This window comes from Aotus nancymaae, unplaced genomic scaffold (assembly GCF_030222135.1).
Source record: "Aotus nancymaae isolate 86718 unplaced genomic scaffold, 86718_ANA_hifiasm-v0.15.2.pri h1tg000058l, whole genome shotgun sequence".
Taxonomy (NCBI): domain Eukaryota; kingdom Metazoa; phylum Chordata; class Mammalia; order Primates; family Aotidae; genus Aotus; species Aotus nancymaae.
The window spans coordinates 23,867,465-23,885,397 of record NW_026988472.1 but is presented as its reverse complement, the minus strand read 5'-3'; the positions used below and the strand labels follow the sequence as shown (position 1 = coordinate 23,885,397).

At 38.9% G+C, this 17,933-nt stretch overlaps 1 pseudogene; it reads left to right on the top strand.

The window, feature by feature from the left end:
• Nucleotides 1-1,819: 1,819 nt before the first annotated feature.
• LOC135269923 (uncharacterized) overlaps nucleotides 1,820-17,933 on the top strand; it is a 63,809-nt pseudogene continuing 47,695 nt past the window's right edge.

The following is a 17,933-nucleotide window of genomic DNA, read 5'->3' as shown; positions in this document are numbered from 1 at the left end:
GAAATATTTGTTGAGATTTTTGGGCCATTGTGTTATTAGTCTATTCAGTACTGTGTTCTAAGAATTATTTATATCTTCTCGGTATAATATGTGATAATCTATGTATAATAACATCAGATATATGATATCCACGTTTTTTCCCACTTGTGGGTTATTTTTTCACTTTCTTGATGGTGTCCTTTGAAGCATAAATGTTTTAATTTTTACAATAAAACTTATCTATTTCTTTTTTTCTTTCATTGCTGGTGCTTTTGGTATTGTATCTAAGAATTCTCTGTCACATAAAAAGTTACGAAGTGTTTTCTAAGAGTTTTATAATTTGATCTCTTAGACATATATTTGATCAATTTGAGTTAATATTTGTATATAATATGAAGTAAGGGTCCATCTTCATTCTTTTACTTGTGGCTATCTGCTTGCCCCAGAACCATTTGCTTAAAGATTCTTCTTTTCCTCATTAAATGGTCTTGGCACCCTTGTTGAAAATCAGTTGACCACTGACATATAGGTTTACTTCCGAAGCTCCCATTCTATCCATTCATCTATGCGTTTTTCCTTGTGCCAGTACCACACTGCCTTGATTACCATTGCTTTGTGTTATGTTTTGAAATTGAGGAGACTGATTAGTCCTACTTTATTCTTATTTTTCAGAATTATTTATTTTGGATTTCTTGTGTTTTTTTCACAATTCCATATTAATTTTAAAGTCAGCTTGTCAATCTCTACAAAGATGTCATCTGAGATTTTGTTAGGGATACATATTTATAATTGTTATATCTTCCTGAGGAATACTTTTGTCATAAATGTCTTTATTTCTAATAACAATTTTTTATTTTACAGTTTATTTTGCCTTATATTAGTATAATCATTTCTGCAATCATGTGGTTACTGTTTGTATGCTTTATCTTTTCCATCCTTCCATCCCTTTGTTTTTAAAATATTTGTTTTTTTAAAGTATGACTCCTCTAGACAACATATAGTTAGCTCATTTTAAAAATCTAGTCAGATATCTCAGCCTTTTTATTTGTTTAATTTATTTATATTTAATATTATTGCTGATCTAGTTAGATTTATGTCTGCCATTTTATTTCTTTAAATTTTCTATATGTCTCATATCTTTTTATTCCTACATTCCTCCTTTAGTGCTTGTTTTACATTAAGTAAATATATTCTAATTATCACATTTTTATTTGATAATTTTTTTTGCTATTTTTTAAGGTTTCTTTCTTTCAATGGTTGCTCTAGGGTTTACCATGTACTGTCAGCCCTCCATATCTGTGGACTCCATATCCATGGATTTGACCAAATGCAGATTAAAAATATTAAATGATAAATAAAAATTAACAATACAACGATAAAAATAAAACAAAAAATACAGTATAACAACTATCCACCTAACATCTACATTGTATTAAGTATAATAAATAATTTAGAGATAAATTTAAAGTAATGACTGGTAGGGCCAACCATCTAACATTGCATGAGAACACTGAAGCTGTGTCTGTATTTGGATTCCTTAGAAGTAGACCCGAGACAGGATTGAAGTTCAGTAGTTATAACAAAACACAGGAGCCAGGGGCAAGGCAAAGAAGGGAAAACCACCAATAGAAGGTATACTATCAGGCAAGTCACCACTGTGAATTGATTACTGAAGCTTGATCCCACCGGGAAACTCTGGGTGTCAGTTTAGTACATGCACCTCAGAGTTCTCTCTTCACAGGACAAGGGAACAAAACTATTTAGACACCAGGTTCCATCAGTCATTGGCTGAAGGCTGGCTTCCAGGACATTAATTCTCTGGCTCTCACAGCTGCCCGGCATGGGCAGGGTGGATTTTGGTTGTCCAGAAAAGTCCTCGGGCAGTTGGAAATCCCAGAGCTTGCACTGCAGTGGTAAGGCACCAGAGGGTGGGGATGTGGATGGAGCATCAAAAGGATCTGCTACAAGCAGCCAGGACAGATTTCGGCAGAAAAGTCCATATGTTAGTGGCTGCTATTTCAGAGGGCCTGGGAGTGGACATTTCAACAGCTATTGTCACTAAAGCAGCACTGAGAGGTAGTCAAGGCCTGAGGACTTCGATGAGGACAGCTCATAATGGGAGGATGAGGAGCCATGCCAGTGTCGATGAAAACAGTCAAATTCTGTAAAATATTTGAAGAGATTTATTCTGAACCAAATATGAATAACCACAGACCTCAGGAGGTCCTGAAAACATGTGCCCAAGGTGGTCGTGGTGCAGCTTGCTTTTTTGCATTTTAGGGAGGAATGAGACATCAATCAAATATATTTAAGAAATGCATTGGCTTGGTCCAGAAAGGTGGGACACCTCAAAGCAGGTGCTTCCAGGTTAAAGGTAAATGTAAACATTTTATGGTTGACAATTGGTTGAGTTTGTCTAAAGACCTGGGATCAATAGAAAGGAAATGTTCAGGTCAAGATAAAAGATTGTGGAACCAAGGTTCTTTTGAAGTCTTATAGTGGCTGCCCTGAGAGACAATAGATGACAAATGTTTCCTGCTCAGATCTTTAATAGGTACAAGACTTGTAGTTAATCTCTTTAAAATTGGGAGGACTGGAAGAAAAAGATCTCGCTATGTTAACAGAGATTACTTACAGATGCAAATTTTCCCTCACAAAGAACAGCTTTGCATGGACATTTCAAGATATGGCAAAGAAACATGTTTGGAGGTAAAATATTTTGATTTTCTTCCTTGTCTCGTAGTGTTATGCTGGAGTCAGGATGGAAAGTAAGTCATGATATATAAGGTTTAAAAAAAAAACCCATCTGATGAGAATTTATGGTTTGTAGGGCATGACTCCCCAGACCCCTTACATAGGAATTTGGACAAGATGAAAAAAAATCAGAGCTTAGTCTTCAGCAGCCTCTGACTTTGTGGCTAAGATTCTATACCCAGAGTTGGAAATGTCTCATCTTTTCTTCCTACCACAGGTGGTTGTTGGATGTAAAAGGCATTTTCAGAATGTTTCTTTTTTCAGCTCTTGGTATAATCTTGTTGTCAAAACAGACCATATGCTTGGTATTTAAAATTAGGTGTGATTTACAAAGAACTATGTTGCAACAAGAGAGAAGGGGAGTGCACAGAAGCCAGTGGCTGAGTGGTCACAGGGCACCAAATTTTTAACATATCCAAATCATACTAAATTATTCTGAAACCAAAGACATCATCCAAGAATTGCCTTGTGGTCAGCAGCAAAGTATAAGAATCATGTCCTCAGGTGCAGAGGGAATACCTCAGATAGACTCAGCAGGACAGTGATACATCAGCAGGTAAAAGGGCTGCTGATAGCATGCTTTTGTTACAAGTAAAATTTCGATGCTGCAAAAGAAATAGCACTTAAAGATATGTCCTCTCAGTAAGGCAGTTTACTGCTATAGAGGGGTGCGGCATAGGGATGGAACAATGGCAGCCGCACACTTGGACAAGGGGGGAAGGGGTACTTATGCCTGACGGGGGTTGTCCCTACTACTGTGTCGTCCCCTATTGGCTAGGGTTAGACCGCACAAGCTAGGCTAATCCCGACTGGCTATTTTAAAAAGAGCAGGAGTCCGAGCTAGAGTGGCAGGGTGGGTGTTTTGGTGGAAAGGATGGTTACGGGCATGTCAGAGCAGGTAGCTAGGGGTGATTAGGTGACTGGGATGAGTCAGGATGGGACAGGGGAACAGATGTGAACTACTTATTAGAACTGGTGGAGAAGGTTGTTTACTGGAATTAGAAAGAAGTTAAACTTTCAAATAGAAAATTAAAGAATAAGAATAAGAGAGATGAACATGCTGACATACTGATTCTTTGAAGAGAAACTTGGGGTTCACTATAACTTTTTCAAAACGCGTGACCATCTTCGTTCATTAAGACCTTAACTTTGTTCCCTTCCATTGAGATTTTTACTTTTTCTCATAGCTCCTGAAAGATAGCACAGTCTTTCAGGGAGGGGCTGGTTTCTCCAGCAAAGTTTCTTTGGCATCCTAGCAGTGCCTCTCTCTCCTGGACAATGAGGGGGTTCTGGAGCCTGTCAATCAAGGATGTTATTAAAAGTACCTCACAAAAAATATGGTGCAAACACTGACCAACAGGCAGAGCTTGATTCAGGGTCCCAGCTGTGTGAGGTACTAACTCTGTAGTTACTAGGTCCTAGAGAAAAGGCAAGGGTAACAGGGGCAGTGGAGGGCAGCTGTAGAGCATGTAGGTATCCCAGAACAGCCTCAGTTTATTAACTAGCCTGATACACACCAGAGTGAACGAGCTTCCCCACATCAGGAGTTCCCCTTGGTGCCACAGACTCCAGGTCAACAGCAACTTACATGGCATCTTTGTGTGGATTAGAGAAAGCATTCTATTTTGTCAGTCTGTATAAGTAGGCTGCTAGATTCATTGTGAGAAAGAAGGGCTCTCAGCAGAAAGAGTTTATAAGAAATAAAAGGTTCTCCTCCGGGGAAATGAATGAGAAAAAGCTCCTCAGAATGAAAGTGTACTGTCTTTATGAGGATGACCTAAGAAAGCCCCCACCCCACTCTATACAAAATGTTTCCCCCCTTGGGAGAAGAGAACTCAAGCAGTAATCCCCAACCCTGCAGACACAGCAGGAGGTTTTGATGTTGGAGAGGGTGATATGGGCTGGATTTTAGCAGCCCCACACCTCCATGACTGGGCACTTTTTGCAGTGAACAAATCACACTGTGTATGGTGGCTTTCCTGAACCCTGAAAATATGCCTCAAGGTTACCCCACTCTGTCCCCTAAACTTACTTCCTCTTCTTTCTTCATGAGCACCATACCCCCACCCCAAGTAAATAAATTAAAAAGTTTAGAGTTTACACCCATGAACATTGATGTAGCATATCTTTTTCAATGTACTTTAACTTGGGCACATTTAACATAGCACAGTGATGTAGTGAGAAAGACAACTGGTGAAGTTGATGGCTCTGTGGTGAGCAAGGTGATTCTTTCCAATGCCAGTTATACAACTTTAATCTGAAGGCAGCCCGTCTATTCCCAGAGCAGAAGAAGCAGTCAGGATTGATGTGTGTTCCTGCAAGCCATTCCACTAACAGCCTGCAGGTTGGCCTGCGGGGATCATTTCCAAGGGTAAGAGGGTAATTCAGCGTTCACAGCCCATTGATTTCCTGGCCATGGCAACAGAAACTGTCAATAAGGTGCCAATTGTTGCAAAGGTTGTTTTGTGACCCATTCTTTTTTCTGCTGAAACTCAATTTGTCAGGGCCACCAGACAGTTCATGATGACATTCATTCACTATGATCTGGGCTGGATTTGGGTCATTGACTTGGTTTCCACTTTAGTCATCTAACATTCTGGAGTGTAACCATTGTGCATATTTATACAAGAGTATGTATCTTAGACAACTACAGTGTCTGAAGATTTAGGACCTCTGCTTTCATAGCTTTCAGTGATATGTATTAGGAGAGAAACACAAGACAGGCTCTGAGCAGGATGGCAGGAGAACTGGTTTTCCACTATCTTGGTAGTGTCCGGCAGGTCACCTCACACCCTGGAAAGCAGACCAAGCTCTCAGATGAATTGTTTTATGACACTGTGACTATGAATCACGGCATCTTGAAGGCACACTTGTAGTTTTGTAATTTTCCTGGGGCATTGTATGCTTATAGACTCAGGAAGCGATTGCACTGCCTGTATCAAAGTCACCTCGGCTGCCCCCAAATAGTATAGAGGCAGGAATGCTGAGTCAGGCGCAGGAATGCTGAGTCAGGCACAGCAGTGCATTAGGTTCCTGACCAGTTACTCCACTGCACTAATGCTGAGGGCCTCAATATTTGCCCTGTAATTGTCCCCTGTCAAACTGGACCCCTGCAGTGATGTCTGAGGGCTACTCCTCTTTACACTGTCGCATCCTTTCCCAGGCTACACAATAGCACTGATGCTCTGCACTTCTCCTGTTTGCCTCATCCACAGCTTCTGTGCAGTTACTCAGCTGCAGTGCTTGTGCAGGTTCCACCTCCTCAGGCCTTTTACTTCTCCTGTGGGGTTATATCATTGCATTCACGAGTCAGGTGTCATCCTCTTTGCCCTGGTTACAGGATTACAGTAATAGTATGGATATGCTCATCTCGGCTCTGTTTTCATCCTCTGGCCTAGCACAGCATGCACTGATGGTGGAAGAATTATTTACTACTTTCACATTCTGTTCACTTACACAATGGCCTAGATGATGCAGGTTTTTCCATCCTCACAGCTTCCATTTCCCTTTTCATTTAACGAGTCCCCTGACAGTGTTGGGATGCTCCTCTTCACCCTGTTCAGATTCTGAAGCCAGTTATACAATAGCACTGAAGAGATGGTGACTCCCTCCTGCCCTTTTGCCCTTCTCATATCCCCTGTCTGTGCACACCACAGTATTAATGGTGTGAGGATCCTCCCCTGCTCATTCATATCCACTGTGCATTTACACCACGGCACTGATGCTGCTTTCCTTGATCTTGTTTACATTGCCAACCCAAGTACAAACCGACTACAATACTGTGCTGGTGCTTTGGGCATGCTACTTCTTGTTCTGTCCACCTCGCCATATAATCACGGCGCTGATGGTGCAGTGTTTCTCCTCTTTGCTCCATCTACGTAATGCTGCTTAGATACGGCACTGAACTGAGAATTTGGGACTTCTTTTCTGCCTCAATCTTGTGTCTTGTCCAGTTATACCTCAGTACTAATGGTGTAAAGCTTCTCCTGTTGTCTTTGTTCACATCCTCTATAGAGTTTCACCACTGAGCTTTTGAGCGAGGACTTTTTGCCCTTCTCACATCCCAAATCCAGTTCCATCTATGCAATGATTAGAAGTTTAGAATGCCAAGGAAGGCCAATAGCCATTGCAAACTGGAAGAAGCAAGGAATGTTTTTTTTTCTTCTGGAGCCTCTAAGGGAGAGTGTTAGCCTGGAAATACCTTGATTTCAGAATTGTAGCCTCTAGACATGTGAGAGAGTAAAGCTTTCTTGTTTTCAGCCACCATAGTTGTGATAATTTGTTATAACACCTGCAGGAAACAAATACAGCCCCAAGATTGCAGGATAAATTGCCTGAAACCTGTGAATATTATGAGATGTCACTCCTATGCTTGTGTTATGTTATATGACATAGATGCCCTTTAGAAAAGAAATTATCTAGGTTGGGCTAATCTAATTACATGAGCCTTTAAAAGCAGAGGACTTTCTTCAGCCGTTGGCAAAAGAGGAAGGCAGGAGAAAAACTCAGAGAGATCTGAAGCTTGAAAATAATTCAACACACCATTCCTAGCCTTGTAAATGGAAGGGGCCAAGAGCCAAATAATGCAATTGCCTCTTAGAATCTGAGAATGACCCCTAGCTGTATCCAAAAAGGAAAAGGGGACTTCAGTGCTGCAACCAAACAGAACTTAATTTCTCCAAAAATCTGAATAAGCTTGAAGTAGATTCTCCCTCAGACTCTCCAGATAAAAGCCCAACCCAGCTTGGATCTTGATTTTTGACTTCTAAGACCCTAAGCAAATAAGCCATTTGAGCCTACTCAGACTTCTCATCTACAGAAGTATAAGATAATACATTAAGAATAAGTAAATTTAAGCGGTTAAATTTGTGGTAATTTGTTATACCCACAGTACAAAGTAATTCATCCCTTCTCTATGTAGTCTTCTCCTATGTAGAGATTTTACAGTTGTTTCTACCTGGTCCACAGGCTTCTAGACGCCCCTTCACCCACTGCCTCTTCCAAAACTATATTGGATATGGCTGTCAGTGGTCTCCATTCCTGCTATGATCTTGAGGGTATTGTAAATCCTATCTCTGTTAACTGGAAACTTTATGCAGTTCATCAGCATGGGGTTTTGCTGGACAAACAATGACTCTACAAGAATGTTTCAGACTCCTTTCAAAAGTGGAGAAAACACCTCTCAGCCTTAGAATTCAAGCATGGAATGGGAAAAGTGCTCCCATTCCCCCAAATACAGTAAATTATCGAATTTACCTCATAGAAACTGAACAAACTAAAAAACAGTAAAACTGTTTTACTCTTCTCTTTATGATCCTTGATGATTTTTAGCTTGTTACTTTTAGACTGGCTATACAATTTTTTTTCTAGTCTTACAATTTACTATCTCCTTGGAATAGAGACATATGTGAAAATGTGAGTTCACTGCATCATACTGATGAGAAATCAAGCACTGTTTTATGAAGGATATGACGCACTCATGCAAACCCTCATGTCCAAGGCCATAAGATGGGATTTGGTCTTTGAAAACAAAACACAGAATTCTGGCTTGAAATGAGGCCTCACTAAGGCTATATATACTCACATACAATACATAACATAAAATTTCAGAAACACACAGATCACCCACAGATACACACATACATACACCCACATCTTTTGAAATAACTGCAGTAATAAAAGATATTAGAATGGAATGGTTATAATCTATGAATACCTTATAGCACCCAAGGCAAATGTAGTAGCACTAGTAAAAATTCTGGAAAAACAGCAGTACCTTCTATGGGTATTGTTAGTTGGTGTCCCGTATTAGTCCATTTTCACACTGCTATAAAGATATTACCTGAGACTGGATAATTTATAACCAAAATAGGTTTAATTGACTCACAGTTCTGCGTGACTGAGGAGGCCTTAAGAAACTTACAATCACGCTGGAAAGCAAAGGAGAAGCAGGCACCTTCTTCACAAGGCAGCAAGAGAGAGAGAGCATGCAGGGGAAACTGTCACTTTTTTTTTTTTTTTTTTTTTGAGATGGAGTTTCGCTCTTGTTACCCAGGCTGGAGTGCAATGGCGCGATCTTGGCTCGCTGCAACCTCAGTCTCCTGGGTTCAGGCAATTCTCCTGCCTCAGCCTCCTGAGTAGCTGGGATTACAGGCACGTGCCACCATGCCCAGCTAATTTTTTGTATTTTTAGTAGAGACGGGGTTTCACCATGTTGACCAGGATGGTCTTGATCTCTTGACCTCATGATCCACCCGCCTCGGCCTCCCAAAGTGCTGGGATTACAGGCGTGAGCCACCGCGCCCGGTGAAACTGTCACTTTTAATATCATCAGATCCCGTGAGAACTCCCTCACTATCATGAGACCAGCATGGGGGAATTGCCCCCATGACACAAGCACCTCCTACCAGGTCCTTCCGTCAGACACATGTGGATTATAATTCCAGATGACATTTGGGTGGAGACATAGAGCCAAACCATATCATGCCCATAAAAACATCTTTAGAATGAAGAGAAATCAAATACAGTTGAATCGTGAACAAATCAGAGATTGGGGTGCTGACTCCCTGTGCTGTCAAAAATCTCAGTTGACTTTTGACTACCTACAATTTTAGCTAATAATAGCCTGCTGTTGACCAGATGTCTTGCCAATAACCTAAAGTCAACAGGTACTTTGTGTGTGATATGATTATATACTGTATTCTTCAATAAAGTAAGCTAGAGAAAAGAAAATGTTATTAAGGAAATGATAAGGAAGAAAAGATGTATTTACTATTCATTAAGTGGAAGTGGATCATCACAAAGGTCTTCATCACCATTGTCTTTATGTTGAATAGACTGAGGGGGAGGAAAAGAAGGGATGGGTCTTGCTGTTTCAGGAGTGGCAGAGGCATAAGAAAATCTTTGTGTAAGTGGACCCACACAGTCCAAATCTGTGTTGTTTCAAAGGTCAACTTTGTTTTCAGAAGAGAGAAATTCATTTATATTATAGACATTATCAATTCATTTTCCAAGACACATTGATGACAATATTCATCGCCACAATAAAATTTTCATTAAATATATGCCCCTGGATTTTCTATGTTTGAAAACATAATAATGATAACTAAGAGGCCCTGTTCTCTAAGAAATAAGAAGGAAGTGCATGGCACAAAATCAAGTGGAATTGATGATAGCTGGTTTCTTCACATATAGATGGAGTTAAAAAACTTTTACAATTTGTTTAATGTCATATTTCAAGTTATATTTCTATATTTAATTGTTTAATGATCAAATAGTAGATATTAAAGAGATGGTAGGGAAGGAAAAGGGTCAGGGGAAGAATATTCAAAGATCAGGGAGACTGAGGACCTAGGGGGACTGAATGAATTATTGCCCAAAGGAAATCTCTTTGAGACACTTTTGTTCCCTAGTGACTAAGTGTCATGACTGCTAAGACTCAGGCTTAAACTATTTGAGATTTATACAAATGCCCATAATGAGAAATAATTATAATTTTACTAAAGTAGGAATATGAATACTAAGTACAGCAAAACAGGAGCTAGACACATAAGGAGCCCAGAATTCTGCCACATAGTTATATCTTAAGGGAATGTTTCTTTTGTCCTGTACTCAGCATTACTTACCGAATAACTCCTAATTCCTCCTTGTTACTAAGACATATACAAGTTTAGAGATTTGCAGACATTTTAGACCTCAGACTATATCTCTAGGTAATGTTAAAATTATAATGTACTTTATTTTTTGCCCTTCATGTGAAAATGCACACATTTTCAGTTATCTGCTTGGCATATCCACCTACATATTCCATGAAACCTTCAAATTATTCTCTCCAAACTTGATCCTATATCTATTCCTATTTCTTAATCTCAGAGACAAGGATGAAACTTTCCCTTTTTTTCTTGTATCAAATCCAATCAAAAGTCAATAATATCCTGCCAATTCTACCGGCCAAGGCATTTCTACAGGGTGTATCATATTGTTATCCTGCTACAATCCTAGTTTAGCATTACCTATACTATCTTTTACACCAACTCTTCTCCTTTACATGGAGCTGGCTCACTCACACTATATGTCATAGATGTGTAAAACTCCAACATTAGGAGAGTGGGATTTTGGAAATGCCTGAGTGAAGAACTCAGGAAATTGTCCCCTAGAAATAAATATAATATTAAACAAATTTGTCAAAACCACCATATAAAGAAATAGGAAATTTATAAAGACACATTAAAAATTGAGAAGCAATTATGAAAACATATTAAATCTTGGTGGCCGGGCATGGTGGCTCACGCCTGTAATCCTAGCACTTTGGGAGGCCGAGGCAGGTGGATCATTTGAGGTCAGGATTTCGAGACCAGCCTGACTAACATGATAAAACCCTGTCTCTTCTAAAAATACAAAAAAAGTTAGTCAGACATGGTTGTGCATGCCTGTAGTTCCAGTTACTCAGGAGGCTGAGGCAAGAGAATGGCTTGAACTCAGGAGGTGGAGGTTGCAGTGAGTCAAGATCATGCCACTGCACTCCAGCCTGGTCATCAGAGCAAGACTCCATCTGAAAAATAAAATGTATTAATTATTTGTAAGGACAAAGAAAATTTGTGGTATTTTAGCCAGGGGCTGTTTGCATCTTACCCACTTCCTCCATCCCATACTGCCATCTATGCTCATCCACTGATGAGAAAGGGATCCAATTTCCCTGAAATCAAGATATCTCTGCATGCTGTAATGATACTTGAATAACCTGGGGTTCTATTTTGTACCTACTACCTGAATATTTTGAGATTCATTTAATAGGTAATAAGGGGCAGGATAAGCTATAAATAATATGCATGACATGTGTAGGTATATATAATGTTTATTGGACAGTTACTATGGGCAGATCAACAAATGTATCTCAATGGAAAGAATATTACATAAACATTGATATCTTATGAAAATACACATACTTAAAGGTGTTTTAATTTTTTCAAATTTGACTTTGCTCATTTAGATGCCTTGCTTTTTCAGTGACTTTAGAGTGCATTAAAACTATTTAAAAGCATTATGTATGGTTTTGAAAAATATGTAAATTGACTCAGATTCCATGATTTGTTTATTTGTTCATTCATAAATATTTATTGGATACCTACTGTGTGCTACAAACCATTCTAGGCAGTGGGAGATACATCAGTGAGGAAAACAGACAAATATTCCTATTTTAATTAATCAAATGAAGAAGACAGATAACAAACAAGAGAAAGATATATATGTTAGAGAATTATATGAGCTTAAAATTAGAATCTTGTGTTTTAAAATAGAGTGTATTAACAACAAATTTGAGTTATAGTCAGGCCAACAGATCGGCAGGTTATTATCACTGAAAAAGATAGTTTATTACTTACGGTTCCCAAAAGAAAGAGGTATGAAATACCATGGGTGGGGGGAGGGAGAAACAACAGGGTCAGTCAAGAGGCAGAGGAGAGAGAGAAAGAAACAGGAAGGAATGGGCAAAGCGCAGTAGGCAGGTTTAGGATTGGCTAGTTTGAATAATTTTAGTAAGTTAGGTGTTGTAGGTGCTGTCCCTACATGGCTGGTACCAGTCCCTGCGGTGAGTGGAGAAGACAAGTAGCCTAGAGTGTAACAGCCTGAAAAAGGAGGTAATAGGGTTGTGGGTTCTGGATCACTTGGCTTGTATTTGAAAAGTGTTCTCACAGGTGAGTCATGTACTATTTCTAGGAATTGGCAAACCCCGGGAGGAACAGTCTTTCCAGGGTCAGCAAGCTTCCATATATCAAAGCATCAGAAGACAGAAAATTAAAAAAAAAAACAAAACATGTTTAATATAGTAAGGAAAACTAGGACTTCTAAGGCTGGTCAGGATGTATCTTATATGTGAGATATAGATATATTAATTTGCTTTACTATAGTAATCATTTTACTATCTAGATGTATCCCATCACTTTATGTTGTAAACCTCAAATATATACAATAAAATTTATTTGAAAAATAAAATGAATGAATGAATAAATAAGGAGCAGAATCCATGCTGGCCCATAAATGCAAAGGCACATACTGGGGCCATGGAATCCACACCCATGTACCCCTCAGCCAGGTGCTCTGTTGTAAAGCACTACCTTCACACTGAAATGAAGCATCTCTGCCAAGAAGAGTGTATATTTAGCCACACAGATACATAGAAGAAAAGTGTTTCAGAGAGAAGGAACAGCTAGTGCCAAATCTCTATGCAAGAGCTTATCTGAGATGTTTGAAGAAGGCATTATAGCTTGACCGATGCGAACAGAAAGGATATTAGTGGAAAATTGGGAAACGAGGTTAGAGAGGAACCAGATTACATAGGGTCTTGTTAAACATTTTAAATGTTTGAGCTTTTACTCTCAGAAATGTGGAACCATTAATAGGTTTTATGCAAATAAGTAACATGATCCAATGGACTTTCGATATGATCATTCTGGCTGCTATGTTGCCACCAGACAGCAGAGAAGTAAGAGTGGAAACAAAAAGAAGAGCAGGAAGTATCCTACAGTAATGTGGGAGAGAAACAATAGTGATGAAGAATGGAGAAATTGTGATAGAAGTAATAATTTATCTGATTCTGGATATATTTTATAAGTAGAAGACACATAATTTTCTAAATAAATTGAAAATGGAAATAAAAGAGAGAAATTAAAGATAACTTCAAGCAATGTGGTCAAATAAACTGGACAGATGGAATTGGCATTAATTAAGATGGTAAAAAAAAGCAGGTTTATAGGTGGACACTAAGAATTCAGTTTCAGATATGTTACATTAAAAACGTCTATTAGATATCCAAACAGGGAATCATCAAGTAGGCAATTAACACTGAGAGTCTGCAAGTCAGAGAAATTGCCCATACTGGAGCTATGATTAAGCATTCATTATAATGCTGATGGTATTCAGAACTCATGTTGAAATTACATCAGCAAAGGGATGAATGAAGTGATGACAAGGCTCTGGACTGATCCCAAGGGTACTTCAATGTTAAAAAAAAGTTCAGAGAGAGGAAAATAAAACAGCATATACAAAAACCAAGTTAAAAAAAATATTAACACAAAAGGAAAATAATCAGCCATTTTAAAGGTGCTGATATTTCAAATAAGATACAGATTAATAATTTGTTATAGGATTTAGCAATATGGTGAGCAGTAGTGACTGGTGGGGTTGTTTTGATATATTAGTTTGTTGACTGGTTCATTTATGTAGACTAGAAAAATAATGAATGAATGGTGATATGACAAATGTACTTAGTGGTTACTTGGCTGAAACTACTCATGTTGGAAGTTGGGTGTGTTTTCAGAAAATCTAGGCATTCTTTAGTTTACTCTGAGGGTTATACTACATTCAGTAGTCTCATAAGTGATCTGCATTTTATATCTCATGTGTTAAATATAATATATTAAAGTAAACCCAACCATAACAAGCTAAGTACTATATTATTAGAAGATTCATAAAATAACTATTTAATTTTTTGAAATATTTCCTCCCTTTTGCTTTTATCATGACGAAACTTGTCAAAACCCAAGTCCATCAACAGCTGAATGAATACACTAAATGTGTATATATGTACAATGGATATTATTCAGTCATAAAAAATTAATTTCAGACACATGCTACAGAATGGCTGAGGCTTCAAAACATTGGGCTTAGTAAAATAATTTATACACAAAAGGATATCGCATGATTCCATTTATATGAAATATCCAGAATACGCAAATTCAAAGAGACAGAAAGTAGATTAAAGTTTACCAGGGACTGGTGAGAGGAGTGGGGAGTTATTGCTGAATGGACAGCGAGTTTGTTTTGGATGATGAAAAGGTTTCAGAAGGAGATGGTGGTGACGGTTGCACAAGGTGGTGAATGCGCATAATGCCACTGAATTATACACTTAAAAATATCTATTAAGTCCAGAAGTACATTAGTAGTTTAAAGAGAAGTGGCTTAAAACACATTTTAATAGGTGATCAATTTTGAGAATCAATCAAGTTTCCTATGTGGAAAACTCCCACTTAGCAAAATATCCCTCTAAATCTTCTTTCCATCAGACTGGAAGAACCTCCCAGAACCTGAGCTAAAAATGTAAATCAGCTTCCTAAAGCTGGCCCAGATATTGCCCAAGACCTTTCAGTTTATCTTCCTTCTTCAAGTGTACAGTATTATCATAGTAATTACCTCAGCATTTGAATCCCATACATTCATTCTTGATGCTTTATAGAAAATGATTCAGTAAAGGAATGTGATGTATGTATTCTGGTAACTATATACCTGGTGATATTCATACCATGACCCAACTTTTTCTTCTTCTTAAAAAAATATATCCTGGCTATTGTAGAAAAACAGTTATTTTTTTAAATAGCCTAAAGGAAATAACAGTAGAAGTGTCACCTCATAATAAATTGTGTTATTAAAAATATTAAAAAGTGATTTCCTGTGTGTATAAAATACCATTCTGTTTCTCTTAATTTACAACATTTAGCATTGAAGTTATTTATGTAGACGCACTACAATCTAACAGTGCATCACTCTTACTGCAAGTATCATTAATCAAGTAATGAGACAACTTGGAGTTCAACCTGTAGAACAATTAACCCTCAAGGCTGAGGACCCAGTCAGTCTTCCATTTGATGTGAACTGAAAGTCTCTATAGACCACAGAGTAAATGCCAGTTTGAATGGTTCCATAATGTAATACATTTTCCCTTAAGAAAACCCTTCCTTCATAAACAAGTCAACTTTTAAAATTCAATAATGTTCTCTTTTACCAACTTAAATTTTCTCAAACATATTTATGGGTTTCACTTCAAATATTACTCCAGAATCACTGCCATGATAAAACAAGCACTAGCATAAAAACAAATGATTTATGGATTTGTTTTATCATGAATAATATCATCAGTGATAATGGGCATAACAACTTTATGAGCCATTGTATGGTCTTACAATTGGGAAATTAAATGAAAAGCAAATGTGCCTTTCTTGGGACTTAGTTTATTTGATGCATATAATTACATTTTCAGACAGATTATCCTATTCACTATATGAAGGTTGGATATGGTGTATGTAATTTTCATAACTGGATATTGGAAATAATTCATTTGGGGTTAATTATACAGACAACTGAACATGTAATTTTTATTTGAGGCAATAAAGATATCTCATCTAAATACTTTTGCAAGATATTATGGACCATGACATAGACCATGAAATATATTATTAGTATAATGAGCAATAATCTTAATGGAAAGGGTTTGGAATCTTGATCCTTTTATGAAGAAACTATGAGAATTTGGGAAGCATTTTCCATAAAGCAACTCCTGCTAGTCTCTGTGTGTTTCAGGAATGAACTGTACTACTCAGTGGGCGAAAGTCTAACTTTAAGGTAGGGAAAACTAATAGGGCCTGTAGATGCATGTGAGAGTGAGCACAATCAAGTCTTTTATTCTTCTAGTTCTAATCAGAAAAAAAGTTCAAATTCCATTATGACATAATTGTTCTAATAATATTGACCTCTTTCCCAAGTACGAGACTGAATTAGATAATATTGCTTGCAATTCTGGCACATAATCCAAAAGGTTATTTATAGTTTCAGAGTAGATTAATTAAGAGTCACGCAATATTTGATTGTCCTGAGTTGTGCATTCTGACATCCACAGATCCATTAAAACACCCTGTAGCACTATGACCACTCACCATTGACATGACCACTCACCATTAACCTGTCCACTAAGAAACAACGAACTTAAGTCCAAGCTTGCCCTCATCCAGGAGAGCCCCACTTCTTCGCCACTTTCGTGAGAGTATTGGAAATGGAAATCAAACACAGGATCTCCTCATTTCTTCTATGAAGAGGAAGAGCAAAAGCATGCTTTTCAGAATTAGAATTAGTGTGAATACAATTTGGCTTGGTTGTTTAAAATATACTTTGGAGGGAGTGGCCAAGATGGCTAACTAGAAGCAGCTAGTGTGCATGGCATTCAGAAAGATAATCGGAAGGCGCGAGTAAATATAACACCTTCAACTGAAACATACAGGTACTCAAATTGGGACTAATCAAGGAAACAATTGACTCATGGAGAACAAAGAAAGCAAAACAGGACAATGGCCCACTTAGGAGAAACATGGAGCAAGGAGAACTTCCCTCGCCCAGGGAAGTGATGAGTGAATGTGCGATCTCAGGAAACCACTCTTGTCCCGTGGATCTTTGCTACCCTCAGTCCAGGAGATCTCCTTTTGAAACCCACTCCACCAAGACTTTCAGTCTGACAGACAGAGCTATGTGGAGTCTCAGCAGAGCAGCCATTCAGGAATGGATGGAGACCCTGAAGCCTTAGATGCTTGGGCTTTCAGTAAAAGTAGACACAGCTCTGGCAAAGCGGGAGGTTAGACCCCCATACATACCCCTAGGAAATAAGCTGAATGCAGGGGGCTGAGCAGCAACAACCTTTAGGCCCCACTTCCACAGCACCTCACAAGATAAGACCCACTGGCTTGGAATTCCACTGGTAGTGGCATTGAACTTACCTAGGAAGGAGATCCTAGTATGAAGGGGTGGGTCACCATGTTTGCTATTTTGGTACCTTAGCCATTCCAGCCTTCAGATTTTGGAAAGTCTGAGCCAACCAGGAGCAGAAGGGATCCTCCACACAGCACAGCTGCTCTACAAGAGGGTGCCTGATCCCTTCCTCCTCACTGGGTGGGACCTTCCAACTGGTGCCTCCAGCCACCCCTGTCCATGGTCTCAGACTGACAGAGGTTTGTAATCTTCCTGCGATGAAGATCCCAGAGGGAGAGACAGGCTGCCATCTTAACTGTTTTGTAGACTTTCCTGATGGTACCTTCAGGTACTGAAACATCGAAGGCAACTAGAAGCTGGAGTGGGCTCCAAGGGGCCAGACTGTTACATAGTTGCCCATTCCTGTATCTCCTCACTGAGCAAATCTTCCAGGTCTGGGCGTCTAGCCACCCCGCACCAAAGCTATGATGCCCATAGCAGCTCAGCAACTCCTTGGCGCAGCCTCCAAGGGCAAAGGAAAGCCTCTGCCACTGCCTGTGCAGTGAAACTGCCCTTGCTATCCCAGGACTAACAAATGAGCAAACACCCTAAGTGCCTTATCCACACCTCCAACAAGCTGCAGTCCACCCAAGGAGAGGAGGGCAGTCTCCCTCCCACAGGTCTTACACAGATCC